Raw genomic sequence first — 12,960 nt, 5'->3', positions numbered from 1 at the left:
TCTGAATTTTCTGTGTCTCCACTGGTTCCGCCCAGCTCTGAATTTCCTGTTTCTCCGCTGGTTCCACCCAGCTCTGAATTTCCTGTGTCTCCTGTGTTCCCTCCCAGCCTCCCTCTCCCACCTCCTCCTCGACCTGCCAGTCCCTCTGCTCCACTTCCGCTGGTTCCGTCCAGCCCTGATCTTCCTGTGTTTCCTCCCATCCTTCCTCTCTCTCCTCCTCCTAGACCTGCCAGTTCCTCGACGTCATCTCTGCTGGTGCCAGTCAGTCCCGCAGCTCACCCTCAGTACTCGCCATCTGGGCGCGATGGTTCGCCGCTGGACTGCCAGTCTCCAGCTCCGCCTTGGCGTGTTAAGGCCCTGTCTCCGCCTCCAGCCTCCGAGTCCTGGACTCCTCCTCGGTCCTTCGACCCAGCGGCTCCGCCTTGGCTCTTAGCTCCTTCGTCTCCACCGTGGCCTGGCATCCCACCTGCTCCACCGGGCTCCCTCGTCCCTCCGGCTCCACCTTGGTCAGTCGTCGACCATCCGCCGCCTCGGGACTCCATTCCTCTGGTTTCACCTCGTCACTCCATCCCTCCGGCTCTGTCAGGCTCCTCCTTCCCTCTGGTTCCACCGTCATCCTCAGTCACTCCGGCTCCACAGTGGTCTTCCAGGACCCCGCCTCCGCCTTGGTCGCCAGAGCCTTCTGCTCCACCTAGGCCCTTCGGATCCTCGACGTCACCCTGGCTCTGCGGCTGCGCTGCTCCATCTTGGGCTCCTCACCCACCGGTGCAGTCTCCGCCTGTCGGCCCCCTGGTGTCGTCGGCCCATTCTCCACCATGGCTCCTCCCGCCGTCAACTCCACCATGGATCTCCGTCCTGGCTGGTCTCTGGAGCACCATCTGGCTACTCCTGCTCCGGGCTCCTCCCTCCATCCACTCCGCCCTGGTCCCTACCTCCATGCTCCCTCTTAATCTGCTCCTTGCCTGCCTCCAGAACCCCCACCCTCCCTCCACTGGTATTCCTCTTGCGGTGCGAGGACGCACCGTTCCGGGAGGGGGCGAACTGTAACATTTATTAACTTTTGTTTCCTTATTTGGTCACCTTCCTTTTCTTGTTTTAGTTAATTGATTGATCCCCACCTGTCTCAAGTTCCCTCATTACCTTCTGTGTGTTTAAATACCCGTTCTGTTCAGTTCCTCCTCATCCGTGACTGAATGTATCGTGTATGTGAATGTGTATCCTAACCTTAATGTTAATGCTGTTATTGGTTATATTGTATTGTTAATATAGTCTGTAACCTCCTTCGTTCTCTAGTAAACTCCTCTTTTGTTCCATATCCTCCTTGATCACTTTAGTCTTTCGTTTAGTACTACACCAATTTGTAACAAATACATGCATGGGCAACTTTAGTCCTGAAATTGCCACTGTCCTGCAGAGTTTAGCTCCAAACCTAATTAAAACAGCTTCCTGTAGCTTTCTGATGATCTTTAAGACATTGATTAATCATGAGGAAGTGCGGGTCACTCAGGACATTGCACGGTTAAGGATACATGTAGAGAGAGCATTTAGGCATTTATTTGATATGCAATTTTTGTAATCAAAAAAAATCTGTGGAAATAATTTTCTCTTTGATCATTGTATTATACACCGCACAATTCTGGTTACTTTTGAAAAGTAAAGTAAGTAGTAGGTCCACCTTCTCTCTGATGGCAGCTGTTACCTTCGGGTCAACATATATTTGCTGCACCATCATATCTTCCTGGGCACAGACAACAAAATGCACCACTGCAGGCCAGTTATCAACAGTTGACCCTGGATCTGCCAGAAATAGGAGTGGCTTTTTTAGTTACAGTCCACGTAGCTCTTTACATTAGGGCACTTGATCTCAACCAGTCCAAAACGGGGCTGTGTGGATGGATCGTAAATCAAGCCATCTGGTGAGGCACCAAGCCAAGGAGCATCAGGGTGAATGATGAGGCTGCAGGGTCTATAGTTTACATTTTTCATTCTGGAGTACTTGACAGCAGGGGTGGATCTAGAAAAATATTGATGGGGTGGCGAGAAGGGAGCAGGAATTTTTGAGGGGTGGCAACATATGGCAGATGTATATATACTGAATTTAGTCAGTTATCACAGTATGATGATAAATATTATATGTAACTCAGTGTACTATCCAGCAAGAATTTCCATTCCATGTGGACCAGCTCGACTGGAGATTGTTGGTGGTGATGGCCCAGGCTCTCTCCTTTCCCTTTCACTGTCTGAGCCCTGCACGTTATCTTGTCTCTCGCTTTCTCCCTCCTCAACTTGGTGATGCTCTCCCTCCATATCTTCACAGCTATGGTGTTTTCCCATCACCTCCTGTTCCTGGTCGCCTTGGCCTTGTACTCTACCTGTGTCATGTTTCTGTTGCCCTTTTCTCTCCACCTCATCTTTGACTTCTCTCTCTCCTTCCCCCTCTTTTCTTTTGTAGATGTATTCCTTCTGGCAGAATTGCCGTTGTCACGAAGGAAGAGCAATTTGCTGGGAAAGCTCCCCAGCATACAGCTGATTCCCAGCACGCTGCCCATACCCAGCTTACTCCCCCAACCAGTGGCGGACTGGGACAGTAAATCAGGCCGGGAATTTGACTCCACCCCAGGCCACCTCTGTTGCTGCAGTCACCACCATCCAATTTATGTGTCCACCAGACTGCTACTTAGACTGTGGACGGGCAAAATAATCAAATGAAGGTTTTTTCAAGGTTTTCAAGGTTTTTTTAGGTAGGTCTTGCATTAGTTTTTAGGTACAGAAATTAGAGTAATCAAATGTAAAACAGCATTGCAATTTAGACTATAAATTTAAGATTAATCTTTTTTAAAGTTAAAATAAACTTTTTAATCAAGAACAGTGAGTGATTTCTTGGTTGTTGCTGTTCGATTAATATAAAGACTGTCACTTTAAAAGAATGCACTGATACAGTGTTCATATTAGTATTGAACAAGAGTCAATGATTTGCCCAGGTTTTTTTTTTTTTTTTATCGCCGTTGTAATGTCTGGGAATCCAGAATGTGCTTCCATCAGCAGAAACATATTAGCTTGAACCCTGTTTGTTTTACGTGCTATTTATAGTAAACCATATTACAGATGTTTTGTCAGATTTAAGTTGAACAGCGGTCCCAGCGCGTGCTGAACCATGTGTGGTGAACTGAACGGTTCGGTTTTTTCAGTGAACTGTCCCATCCCTAGTAAATATAAATGTAATTCTGACCGACCTGCTCCCTTTCTGGCGAACATGGATGGGATTTTGCAGCAACTTGCTGCTTCTGTGGCCAGGGCCTTTCTCCTTTCTGTATCTGCTACTCCTTTGCGTTTACGCTCCATTTTTTGCGAGATTTTCTAAGATAAAGCCTGCCTCTGGATATAGCCAATTAGGCAGTGCTTTGCTGATGTTTGGTCATGTGGTGGTGTCATTTTCACTCCGAGATCGCCTGATTCGTAGATTCATAAAACCGTCAATTAATTCGCAGTTGCATACCAGCCTATTGCACGTCAGCCTGATCGACTGCACAGCGGCAGCCAGCAGGCCACAATGACCGTCAGGCCACCGGGAAACGTCCCGGTGCTCCCGATGGCCAGTATTCCCTGCCCCCAACCCAGCACGGTACCACCACCCATACTTCCACTGCCTCTCTCCACTCCCTCTTGGTTAGGAAGTTGCCTAACCAGAAAAACCTGACCAACACTTTTTTGATTTGTTTCGTATTTATTGCTGTTCAGTTGTCATGTTTATCTGTTTGTCCTGCGTTTTTTGTAGCTTTGGCCCAGGCAAGTGCGCGGCCCTAATCCAACCTCAACCACCCAACTGTGTCCACTGAGATAGATGACAGCACACTGCTGGCAGAGACAGGTAAGTTTGAGGAGGCATATGTGGCATGTAGATTTATACTTATTTAAAGTATTTAAAGTTCCCTTTCCAGGGATAATAAAGTGAAGCAAAGTGAATTTGCATTTGTTTATTTGTGTTTATTTTCTGTTTTTGTTTTGTTCGTGTTTTTTTTTTCAGCTCGAGGAGTCTGTCTTCCAGCTGGAAGTGGACCAGAGGTTGATGTCCAAGGCCCTTTTCAGGTGGACGGCACAGGGGCATCCTGAGCTGGTCTTTGGTAGGTTGGACAAATTTTGGTGGTATCCTCCACAGATTCTCCTTCCTTGGAGAATTACTTTGGCCATCGCCTGCTGCTCTGGATGCCATGAAGACTATAGCAAATGAAGCTGACCTGTCCACTTCCAGACTGTCAAAAATAATTTCTGACCTCAGCTGGCTCGCATCAAAAAAATCAGGCAGGTGGTTGCCATTTGTAAGATGTAGTTTGTGGCATCTGATTACCTGGTCTGCCAAAGATGTAAGAGAAAGGTTGTCAGCTAGAGCCACAATCTCATCTCAGTCACAGGGTGCAGTTCCCTTGCATCCTTACATCAAAACTTGCATGTGACTTCGAGGAAGTAAAATGATGTGTCAGCAAGGGCTGGGAAACAGCAGCAGCCAGATCCATCGCAAGCTGAAAAAGCGGCATGCTGATGTCTGGTTGTAAAAGACAGTCCAGTATCTGACAGATTGCAAGGGGATTGCTTGTGCTATCATTGCCTGATCCTGATCCTGATCCTGCCTGTGACATTTGAACCTGCTCCTTCAATGCCTTCTATCCCTGAGCACCGATGGCTGATGCAGGTGTATGCCCAGGATGTCCTGCAAAGGCTGGATGAGATCAAAGCCACTATCACATCGCAATATGATCGGATCTTAAAAATGCATTCTACTAAAAAAGTGGCCAGAAAACTAGCAGGATGCAGCTATGGCACTGCTACTTGGGCAACTAATGTTGGCAATGAGCATGGACAGGAGATCATGTCTGTGTTCACTACCAGTGAAGCTTTTGGTCTCGGGCCAATGATTGAAGGCCTTATCAAGTGACACAGGGTGGATGAGGTGGCTCCGGAGTACTGTATGTCGACTGAGACTGGTGTGGCAACACTCTTTTGAGGAGGATGTTTGAAAAGTGGGAGCAAATGAAAATCCGGTTAGATGTATGGCACTTCAAGCGGAGGTTTGTTGTGGGTTGCACCACTGACTCTCACCAGTTGTATGCCACATTTATGAGTGACCTCAGCCACTGTATTTTCATGTGGAACCAGGTCGACCTGACGGCGCTAAAGATGGCAAAGCAAGCAGAGCTAGGAGCTGCTGGGAAACCATCATCTGAAGCTGATGTGCTGCGCTGTATCAGTCGTAGTGTGCCAGAACAGTTATGAGAATTGCAAGAATAGCTATTTGTGTATTTATATGAAAACTTTATGTGGTATTTTTATTTATTTTTTTTAATTTACAGGCACGCTGGCTAGTGACACCTTCTTTCAGGCTTATCTTTTGAATGGACTTGCAAGGTGGAATGAGGATCGGGATGTGGCAGCAACTATTGATGAGCAGCAGCCACATTCCTACAATCATCTTCTGCCTCATGCTGTCAATACTCTTGAAGAGGAGCTTATGGGCATGAAAATCATCCCTTATGTTGGGCCAAGAAAGTACACTGGTAGATTACAATTTTTTTGTTTTTGGTGACAATTTCATTCAAGTATAAACATACCATTTAACCACTGAGTTATAATATAATATCGTGGTATATTATGTAATGGTCAATGTTTTACTATTTTAAAGGTGAGCTTATTGGAGTGGATTATCTTTGTTACGGTAGTATGTCCTTTTAGCAATGGAGACATTATTAGAGAAGGAAGAGAGGAGTGACTAATACACATTAAGGTCAGTAATATATTTGGATTTGCGCCACACCCTTTCAGCAGCTCTAAGCTTAGAACGATGTTCGCAGAGAAAATCAGAAGGGGTACTTGCTGGCCTGGAAGTGAAGGGGCAAACCGTGTCTAAACAAGATGTAAGAGTGGAGCAGAAAATATCAGTAGCACTGTTAGCATCAAAAGAGGCTAACAGTTTAGGGGAAGGAAGCAAAGATGAAACCATGGCAGATTGCCGGGATGAGAGGTGAGAGTAAGCATGGATTATGTCGTCAGATGACCTGTGGAGATGCAGGCTTCTGAACTGAACACTGATAACAACTTGGGTTGTCCTTGTCCTCTTTAGTCCAGATGACATGGGGTCCCAGTTTTCCAAAAATAACTTCAAATTTTGATTCGTCTGACCACAGAACAGTTTTCCATTTTGCCACAGTCCATAAATGAGCCTTGGCCCAGAGAAAATGCCTGTGGTTCTGGATCATGTTTAGATATGGCTTCTTTTTTGTAGTTCAAAAGGGTAAACACAATAGTGGAAGTTGACTTGAGATGGAGGAAGTTACATTCGTCAACGACCATGAATGCAAGACTTTTAAAGGGATAGTTCAGCCAAAAATATTAATTAGCCTGTCTTTTACTCACATTGGAAGCATCCTAGTTGTGGGTGAATCTTTTCTTTCAGACGAATCCACTCGGAGTTATATATAAAAAAAAAATGTTTTTGATCTTCCAAGCCTTAGAATGGATTCCTATGGGTGTCACTCCTAAGGCAGTGATCCATCATAGAACACGGCTCCTCGGCGTGAATGAAGGCCTTCTGTTGCAATTGTTTGTGTTTTTGTAATAAAAAATAATCCATATTTCAAACATAAACGCTTTTCTCTTAGTTCCTCTAAAGGTTAAAAACAGAAGCATGTGTGGGTCGTGCGTGCGCTTCTGGTAAATGTAGTGAGCAAAGGAAATGTAACGTGTCCTTGCTTTATCGATATCAAAGTTGTCCTACACTTTCCTTTATAAATCCTCATTTTTTCTGGAAGAATCACACCCCTGTTTTTCTCTGCAGCTGCAGCATCTGTGTAACTGGTAGTGAGCTGTTACTCTGTGTTAAATCCTGTAGGAGGACAGTCATTAAGAAAAAGTGACATTTGTGTGCTGGTGTCCGGCAGAGTATGTGAGGGGAGTGGAGCATCAACAATTTACACTCTGAGCATTTAATAATCTCTCCGCTCTGGGTTGACCAATTCCCATCCCTGCTCCACTCCTCGCTCACTAATATCAGAAACGTCTTCGCTCCATGTCTGAAGTATTTCAGTATGTTTGAAATAGCACAGTTCTGTTCATAACGAATATTAAAAAATAAAATAAGAGGAGAGTTTCAAAGTGGTTTATTGGAACACTAGTTTGCAAACTTTTTAATACCACATGACAAGCCAGTAACTTGGCTGTCAGCATTAAAAGGTGTGATTTCTGCTTTTTTGCGGTGCAAATTTAGTTTGAGATGAAATGACAGTATGTTTTCTGTGCACTAAAAATAAATTAGGGTTGTTTTTGATTTCATGATGTACAATAATTTTCAATACCATTGGCAAAACTACCACATAATACTGCCATATACCTGTAGATATTTTTTTGTCCATCCATTTTTTCAAGGCACTCATTATTTCAAACTTTGAAACTGGTTCAATCCAAGTCTTCTAAAAAGACACATTCACTTTATATGATGAATAGATTTTACATAGGCTTTTACTTACACACATAAATATTATGCCCCCAATTACCATTACAAAAATCTCAATCTTAAACATTTGCTCATTCTGTGTATTTGTGTCGTTAAAATAGGGTAACTTACAGCACAAGGAAGCTTGATTTCAAATTTGATTTCAAACTGAATATACAAAAATAATGGACCAAATGACCTCAATTCAGTTGAGGTATTCAAAATATGACCATACTGAATTTTTACAAGCAAAGATTTAAAAGCCATATACAATATGTTAGGCCTATTTATGTAGATAAATGAACATCAGATGGCTTTGACCTGTAATGACTGCAAAATGTAGTGATGCAGACAGTAGTTAGGATATTTATATGTACAAATCAGACAAATATCCCATTCCAAAACATTTCTATCATAAATTTACATTGTAAAGAAATTAAAGTTCCATCTTTGATTGTTGAAAGACTTTCTGGTGCATTTTACTTACAGCCAATAAAACATCTAGAAGGATTTTCATCGGTCAGGTGTGGATCTATTCTGACAAAGTTAAATCCAGGACTAAAGAGAAATTATTTCTACTTTAAAAGCACGGAGAGATCGCGACTGCACACATTCTGCGCACAAGCAATTCATTTGTATAAGTTAGGCCTAATGAGAGCTCGCATCCAGTTTTCTGCGATTACATGACAGCGTTCTCAAACAATACAGCGCTCGCCACATTTGTGTGGGAATAATTTTATAATAATGCGGAATACCTGCAATCCTGCGCAGACATTCAGACTGTAATTGACAGGAGACGGATGATTGTCAAACTCACTCGGAGACGAAAGAGAGAGGCAGATTGTATTGGTGTAGATTTCAGATATTGCAGAAAGAGTTAGTCACATTGTTCATTTCTGGGATATCAATACTATCTTGACACTGTGCAGTAAGACACAAGGTTTCAGCTATGTGTGCATTTTTTTATTATACCATGGGATAATGATATCGGTTTCAAAACATAATCCATATATTTTGTGCATTATATCATTTAATTGTTTGAAAATATGCATTCAGCGGAGCATTTAATTATTCACATTACAATCAGAACAACATTTTTCAGTGATTTTTAGTTTTTCAGAATCAATTTTATTTTTTATTTAATTTTATTTTTCATTGTTCAAGACAACACAAATATAATGCAGTTCTCAGAAAATGCTTGATAAAAAAAAAAAAAATACTTGAAACTAAGAGTCGTTGAAAAAAGATAAAAAATAAAAAGCATGATTTCAAATGAAATTCCAGTTCCAGAAGTGTTTTGAGTATTTTTTTTAAAGCAACAAACAAGAAAGAAGGAAAGTGTGCATAAAGAAGATGTTAATTTGGTATTTAATAGGCCAAACTGGCTTATGTTGAAAACAATAACCATTACCATCTGAAATTAACGGCAGTAACTGCACAGTAAGAAGCCTACATTCAATACAAACATAGATGGTACAGACATCAGCATTTAGCTTTTGTTTTTGAATTGGGTTGAAACTACAGAGAACTGGCCTTAAATGAAAAGATTAACTGTAACCATGTGAAATTAAAGGAAATAAATGCATAGTTCTACAGTGGATAAAGACACAGGAGAGGGGCGGAAAAGGAGACAGGAGAGGAAGAAGATACAGGACTAGACTGAGAGTCATGAAAGCAGGATGAGTCGAAGAAATATTCAGTTCCAGAATAATATGTTACTCATAAATGAATAATAACTCAGAAGACTTTTCTTTAAGTAAAGTTTTAACGCATCACCATTTGTAATAGCTTGGCTTTATTAGTAGACAATAACTCATAAGTAATTAAAAAAGCACATAGCAACTTAAACCTCAACATAAACAAAACATACATCTATCATTTTAGAGCTGGAGCTTTAGTGAAGTAATCTGTCAATGTTTGTAGCTCAAGATGAATCCTATTATATTCAGCCATCTCATTATTCTCTTATTCAAAGTTTACTGTTTTCACATCAGCTTTATTACAGTTCTCAATGTGAAATTCATATTCAGCTGGTACTCCAGGTTTCTCCTGTGGTGGAAAAATTCATTTAACATTGCTTCTGTATGCCGATATATGCATGTGTTTTCTTAGAATTGCTGTGTGGGTTGAGAAGGGCGACACATGGGGGGAAACAGATGTCTGAGAATGACCTGAGAGGGTCACCTAAGTCCTAAATGTGTGAGAAACAAACCACAGAGAGTGTGTTTTCCATGTTCTTGTTATGTGTGGAAAAGTACAGCTGTTGTAACCTTGACGCAGCAGAGGGATATAAGGTGGAGGAGGACTGCCCTCCCTATTGTCGCACTCTGCAGGAACTCAGTGTTACTGTCTGACCTTCTTTGCAAAGAATAAAAGCTTTCCTTTTAATTATAACCTGAGAGTGAGTCTGTCTCTTATGCTGATGAGAGTTGATTTAATTTTGCCAAAACACTTCTTTTGTTCGGTGACGCTTCTCCACTTTTGCTTGTTTTTTGACTTTCCGGTTTTCTTCCACTTGCAGTCCTTTAATGAAGAGATCACCGAAATCAATACTTATTTTATTTGCTTCACAATCTCTGTTCCCTATTGAAATTGGTCCAGTGTGGAACTGATCAGAAAATTGCATATCTATATTATTAACCAGATATTGTAAAAGACACATGACCAATGAAAACAATACGGCCCAGTTTCACAGACAGGGCTTAAACTAAGACTGGATTAGGCTTTAGTTCAATGTCTTGGAAAACCACTGACATACTGTAATTAGTTTAATTCAGTTGAGAATTAAAAAAAAATGCTATAATGCTAAAATGCTCAAACATGCATTTTAGTCTGGGACAAGCCTTGTCTGTGAAACCTGGGGAAAGTGTTATAAAAACGGTCTTAAAACATGTCGAATAAACATGTTTCTTATCCTCTATTTGGATGGAATCACAGCCTGAAGCTATGAGTCTGTGCTGATAAACAACTGATTATATTACTAATAAAACAGCAGATCTGATTGACACTCAATCCAGTTTCAGTCTTTTCTCTTATATTGACTCATATTTGTGATCACTGTGTTTTTAATTATGTTCTGAATGAAGTGACTCCAGATCTCCAACATTCAGGTAAACTCCTGTGCTTCTGCGTTTCAATATCATTTTATTGATCAGCCGTTTTCATCAGTTTACATGATTTACTGTGAAACCTTACTGCACAGATTGTGTAGGCTAGCTCTGACTTTTGGAAACTGCGGTTCTCGCACCCCTGCTCTGCATATTTTGTACTTCTGAATAAGAGATTTTACCATTACAGGTGAGCTGATGTGTGGAGTCTGCTGGTGGAGTCTGTGTCTCTGTGCTGTGTGAGTCTGAACTCTCTTCCATGCTGTTCACTTCTTTATCTGCGTTAGACTCTGTTGGGGAAAAACTTGATTTTAACAGGAATATAAAAATATAATTGTGTTAAATTAATAAACTAAGTTTTATTATGGTTTGTATTTAATTATGTAATATCAATTTGACATGATCAAAATAGTACAAGGCCCTGCTCAAAAGTTTTCTTATCTTATTTTTACCTATGTGGCTTCAAGGTCAACATGTTGAGTATATGATAAATGAAACCAACATGTAAAATAAAATGTTTGTCCTGTTGAAGAGACATTTTCAAATAATACAAAAAAATTTAAAAGACTTTTTTTAAACCTAGAGAGAGACTAAATGAACTCAAATCAGTCGAGAATGCACCAAAAAGAAATGCAATATGTGAAAATGTAGCATGCATTGCACATTTGTGTTTATTACCATTGAGAAGACTTTCATACGATCGCTTTATTGTAAGAAAAGTGTCCTGAGTATCTTCTGTCTCCATCTTCCATGGACAGAAGCATTCAGCAGAAAAACCATTTGAGGTTCTCCTTGCGAGGAGGAGGACTGGGAACCTCTCTAAAAGTTCCCACTTGTGGAGCTGAAATGAAATTGAGAGGATAATTAACTACAAGTTTGTGCATAAACACAGTACACAGACACCCTGGTCTATACAAATTATTTTTTTATTACCCTTGCAGATGTTACACCGTGTCTACACCGGACGCGAGCGGCACCAGGCGACATGTCAAAAGATCCCCAGAACCCATTATAATCAGTTATATTGTCTACAATGGATGTGGCTTGGCAGTAAACAATTCCTCGTTCTATAGACTGTGCTCCAAAGTTCAAGTTTGTTTAACTCTGACCTGCGGATTCGCATCACGTGAAGACGTGTGACCAGTAGAAGATCAATACATCACTACGTGAGGAAAAAAACATATATAAGTCGCACTGGACTATAAGTCGCATTTATTTAGACCCAAGAACCAAGAGAAAACATTACCGTCTCCAGCTGCGAGAGGGCGCTCTATGTTTTCAGTGTATGCTACAGGAGCACTGAGCAGCATAGAGCGCCCTCTCGCGGCTGTAGACGGTAATGTTTTCTCTTGGTTCATGTCAAATTAATTTTGATAAATAAGTCGCACCGGACTAGAAGTCGCAGGACCAGCCAAACTATGAAAAAAAGTGCGACTTATAGTCAGGAAAATACATATATATATATTTTTTTTTAATTGAGTCAATAGTTATTTATTTTTCATTGGTTCAAGTAAAAAGATATAGATGTGAATCATTACCCTATTTTTTTTAATTGGATGAATTAAACTGCATCTGTTTTTTTTTTTTTTTTTTTTACATTATTTGATTTTAACATTTTGGAATAATGTATTTATATAGCATACTTTTATTTAGTCACACCGGTAAATACCTTTTTTTTTTTATTTAAAACCAAATTAAAAACTAAAACAAATACTGAATGCTGATTAAGAAACATCTTATTGAATGTGTGTTGATTGGATTGTAGAACTATGCAGTTGTTGCTTTTAATTTCACATGGTTACAGTTAATCTTTTAATTTAAGGCCAGTTCTATGTAGTTTCAACCCAATTCAAAAACAAAAGCTAACTGTGCAGTTACTGCCGTTACTTTCAGATGATTACGGTTATTGTTTTCAATAGCCAAAAGCTAGTTTGGCCTATTAAATACCAAATAAACATCTTGTTTATGTATAATTTCTTTCTTTCTTGTTTGTTGCTTAAAGAAAAAAAGAAAAGAAAAAAATCGGTATCGGAATCGGGCATGAAAAATCATGATCGTGCATCCCTATACGTGACCTCTCTGTACAGAAATAAAAAAATGGAGGAAGCGTTAATTTTGACCGTAGCACAGCTTATCATCTTTAAAAGATTATACAAATCTACTAAAAATAGCTGCATGGTTTGCGGTGTCAAAGGAAAACAGGAGCAGATGGTACTTTTAAATGTGGACAGTTTTTGTTTTTATGCGAAGTGCTTGTACGGTGTCTTTTGTGATGGCGTTGAATGCGTCTTCTATTGTTCTCTCTCTCTCTGTCACAAAAGACACAGTACAAGGACATCGGAATCCATGTTGTGGTAACTGAGGGGAAACCTT

At 40.7% G+C, this 12,960-nt stretch overlaps 1 long non-coding RNA gene across 1 annotated transcript; it reads left to right on the top strand.

Annotated features, from left to right (window-relative positions):
* The first annotated feature begins 3,775 nt into the window (after positions 1 to 3,775).
* Positions 3,776 to 6,366, top strand: LOC132140269 (uncharacterized). The gene is made up of 3 exons (XR_009433750.1): positions 3,776 to 3,868; positions 5,346 to 5,549; positions 5,675 to 6,366. It is a non-coding gene; the product is annotated as an uncharacterized LOC132140269 (long non-coding RNA).
* The last annotated feature ends 6,594 nt before the right edge of the window (positions 6,367 to 12,960 follow it).

The sequence above is a fragment of the Carassius carassius genome, chromosome 1 (genome assembly GCF_963082965.1).
Source record: "Carassius carassius chromosome 1, fCarCar2.1, whole genome shotgun sequence".
Classification (NCBI taxonomy): Eukaryota; Metazoa; Chordata; class Actinopteri; order Cypriniformes; family Cyprinidae; genus Carassius; species Carassius carassius.
Note: the sequence above shows the minus strand (reverse complement) of the source record. Positions and strands in the feature narration are given on the sequence as shown.